This window comes from Ochotona princeps, chromosome 2, assembly GCF_030435755.1.
Source record: "Ochotona princeps isolate mOchPri1 chromosome 2, mOchPri1.hap1, whole genome shotgun sequence".
NCBI classification, from domain to species: Eukaryota; Metazoa; Chordata; class Mammalia; order Lagomorpha; family Ochotonidae; genus Ochotona; species Ochotona princeps.
Genome location: NC_080833.1, coordinates 70,346,855 through 70,350,794, shown reverse-complemented (window position 1 = coordinate 70,350,794; position 3,940 = coordinate 70,346,855). Strand labels below are relative to the sequence as shown.

Here is a 3,940-nt window from a genome sequence, read left to right as displayed (position 1 = left end):
GCATGTCCTCTTTATTATTAGTCTGGAATTCCACAATAATTGGCCTTTTTCTCACTCACCTTGGCCATAGTACTTTCTTGGAAGATACACATAGAATTGTTTCATTGAAACTTTGCTTTCTCTAGTGACTTTTTCTGAAATTCTTTTAAAAGTTTTTTTCTTAAAGATTTATTTATTTTTAATGAAAAGGCAGTTATACAAAGAGAAGGAGAGACAAAGAGAATGATCTTCCTTCTGCTAGTTCACTCACCAAGTGACCACAATGGCTGGAGCTGAGCCAATCTGAAGCCAGGAGCCAGAAACTTCAAGTTCTTCCACGTGGGTGCAGAGTCCCAAGGATGTGGAATCTCCTCAGCTGCTTTCCCAGGCCACAAGCAGAGAGCTGGATGGGTGGATGGCTGGGACATGAAACGACACCCATACGGGATTCTGGGATCCTGGCATGAACAAGGAGAGGACTTCAGCTGCTAGGTTACTGCACTAGGCCCTTCTGAAATTCTTAATACTCAGATATTGACTATTCCTTGACTCTTACATTTCTTTAATAATATCCTTTTTTGTTTTAACTTAATTCCAGAAATGCTTGTTGATCACTTTGTAATTTAGTGGAGATGTAGAAAATAGAGAAGTAAATAAGTAAGTAACATGATTTCAGAAAAAAATACATCAAGAAAACAAAATACAATAAAATATAAATTATGGCAGGCATTTGTGCTCTAACAGTTATAGTTTCAGTTTCCAAAAGCTCCTCCTTATTCCTTTTCTAAATACGCTTATTTTTGTTTTGTAAAGGCAATGCAGTTTTGAATGCCATTGTTATGTACCCTGTGCTCCAGTTCATGTTATAATTTTAATCCAATGTGATAATATTTGATGATGGACCTTAGAAGAAATTAGATAATGTGAAGGGATTCTTCCTGATAATATTATTACTCTTGAAAGAGAAGCCATAATTGGCATTCTCTCTCTATCTCCTTGCCTTTCTACTACATGAATATACAAAGAACTCACCAATTCGAAAATTGGCAATGGGGTCTTGATGATAACTAGACAATGTTTGCATCTTACTTTGAATTTGTATTGTCCAAAGCTTTGAGAAATTCCAATTAGTTCCCCCTTATATTTTACAGTATTCTGTTAGAGCAGCCCCAGCAAAGATAGTTGTGATACCAAATCTCTGAAGTCAAAATTCAGCTATTGCAAAACTTTCTCTTAGCTTTTAGAATTCTTCTGCATTCTCTCTCTTTTCTTCATAGTTTTCATGTCATGGTGTTTCGTCTTCATGTTTTTGCATTTTCTCAAATGCCTTGGCTTTTGAAACTCATATTTAAGAAAGTCCGCACAAAGGCTGGCTGGGAGCTCTGTATATGTGACTGCTGATGTCAAACAATGGAGCCAAAATGCTACAAAATTTCTGGTCCAGTTAAAATTACATCAGCCACCCTAAATCTGTTTAGAAAAATTTCCCATGGATTTAGAGTATGGCTTCGTGTTTTATTAAAACTGGATGTATTCTTATGTCTTCCAATCATTCTGTGTACACAGATGGGGGAGTGAGGTGAGAAATTCCCTTTTTTGCTATACCCCTCTTTTTTTCTATTCTCCAATTTAGTGGTCACATTTGTACATGAGGATTCTACTGGGCAGGTCAACTGCCTTGTTGGTTACTGTGACCTTCATATCAAGAAGGCTGCAGCTTCTGCATTGTCTCAAAATCTTCAACTTCCAGAACATTTGCAAAATCTCTCATTTCCTTATGGCCTCTCACCTTTATTTGTTACTTTCCCCTTGACTGTAAGCATATGTGAATCTCAGGAGAGATGGGATAAAAATACATCTGCTTAGCTTACCATCAAATTCTCCTATCTGTTCTTAGAATATGGTATTACAAACACTGGCTCTGTAAATACAGAATCACAAGGGAGTAGTCTTGATACAAAAAGGGCAGAAAGCCAGACCAGATTGAAGGAGACTGTTCTTGGGACCAGTCAGCTGGTTTTAAAGGATTTTGTGATTTTGTAAAGAGCCAGCTGTTACAAAATGAATTGTGTGTCTCAACCACCTCCAATTGCTATGTTGAAGCTTAACCCACATGTGACTCTATTTGAAGGTAGGTTCTTTTGGATATAACTAAGGTAAAATGAGTTCATAACAGCAAGACTCTAACTGTGAGTATCATTGATGCCCTAGGACACAGAGATGTTAGCTGAAACATGATTACAGGCACATCTTAGGCTGACTGTGCTGTCCTGATTGTTGCTGGTGGTGGTGGGGAATTCAAAGCTGGTATCTTCAAAAATGGACAGACTGTGAGCATGCTCTTCTGGCTTACATGCTGGGTGTGAAACAACTAATTGTTGGTGTTAACAAAATGGATTCCACTGAGCTGCCCTACAGCCAGAAGATATAAGAGGAAATCATTAAGGAAGTCAGCACCTACATTAAGAAAATTGGCTACAACCCTGACACAGTAGCATTTGTGCCAATTTCTGGTTGGAATGATGACAACAGTCTGGAGCCAAGTGCTAATATGCCCAGGTTCAAGGGATGGAAAGTCATTTGCCAAAACAGCAATGCCAGTGGAACCACACTGATGGAAGTCCTGGATTGCAACTTCCAACCAACTAGACTGACCATCAAACTCCTGTGTCTACCCTTGCAGGATGTCTACAAAATTTGGTACTGTCCCTGTGGGCCAAGTGCAGATTGATGTTCTGTTAACTGGGATGATGGTAACTTTTGCTGTAGATAATGTTACAACTGAATTCAAGTCTTTGAAATGTACCACAAAACTTTGAGTGAAGCTTTTTCTGGTTAAAACGTGTGATTCAATTTCAAGAACATGTCAGCCAACTATGTTTGTCATGGCAAGGTTGCTGGTGACAGCAAAAGTCATCCACCAATGGAAGCCCCTGGCTTCACTGCTCAGGGAATCATCCCAAACCATCCAGGTCAAATCAGTGTTGGGTAAGCCCCTGTGCCGGCTTGTCACACAACTCGCACCACTTGCAAGTTTGCTGAGCTGAAGGAAAAGAACGATCGTCATTCTGGAAAGATGCTGGAAGATGGCCCTAAATTTCTGAAATCTGGTGATGCTGCCATTGTTCACATGGTCCCTGGCAAGCCCATGTGAGTCGAAAGCTTCTCTGACTATCCTCCTCTGGGTTGTTTTGCTGTCCAGGATATGAAACAGTCGCCATGGGTATCATCAAAGCAATGAACAAGAAGCCTGCTGGAGTCAGCAAGGTTACCAAGTCTGCCCAGGAAGCTCAGAAGGCTAAATGAATATTATCCCTAATTCTGCCACCTTCTGCCTTCCAGTCGTGGAAGAATGGTCTCAAGATTGTTTTATCTTCATTGATCATTTAAGTTTAGTGGTAAAAGACTGGTTAATGATAACAATGCATTATAAAACCTCCAGAAGGAAAGGAGAATACTTTTTCTTTCTTTCTTCTTTTTTTTTTTTTTTTTTTTTTTTTTTTTTTTTTTTTTTTTTTTTTTGGTGTGGCAGTTTGAAGTTAATATTTTTTAAAATCAGTACTTTTTAACTGGAAACAGTTTGGTCAAAAATCTGTCAAAGTTTGTGAGTCCATTAAAACAAAGTTTAATGAGAAAAAACAGCAACAACAGCAAAAGACACCCTATCTCTATACTGTGACAACAAAGTGAGAAGGTTGCTGTCTAGTGGTCAAGAAGAGAGCCCTTGGTGGCACTTCAATCTTGGATTTCTCAGCCTCCAGGACTGTGAGAAAAAATTATTTCATTGTTGAAGCTACCAAGTCTATGTTATTTTTTTTTTAAAGGAAACTCAAGCAATCTAAGACACCAATAATCAGACCAATGTTCCAGGGAAAAGTCACAAGAGAAGTTGTTGGCATGTTTACTGAAGCTTAGAGTATCCTCATGAGCACATGCTGAACTTGTGCTAGGTGAGATGTGG

General features: G+C 38.8%; 1 pseudogene; it reads left to right on the top strand.

The window, feature by feature from the left end:
• The first annotated feature begins 2,180 nt into the window (after positions 1 to 2,180).
• Positions 2,181 to 3,285, top strand: LOC101534782 (elongation factor 1-alpha 1-like; annotated as a pseudogene).
• The last annotated feature ends 655 nt before the right edge of the window (positions 3,286 to 3,940 follow it).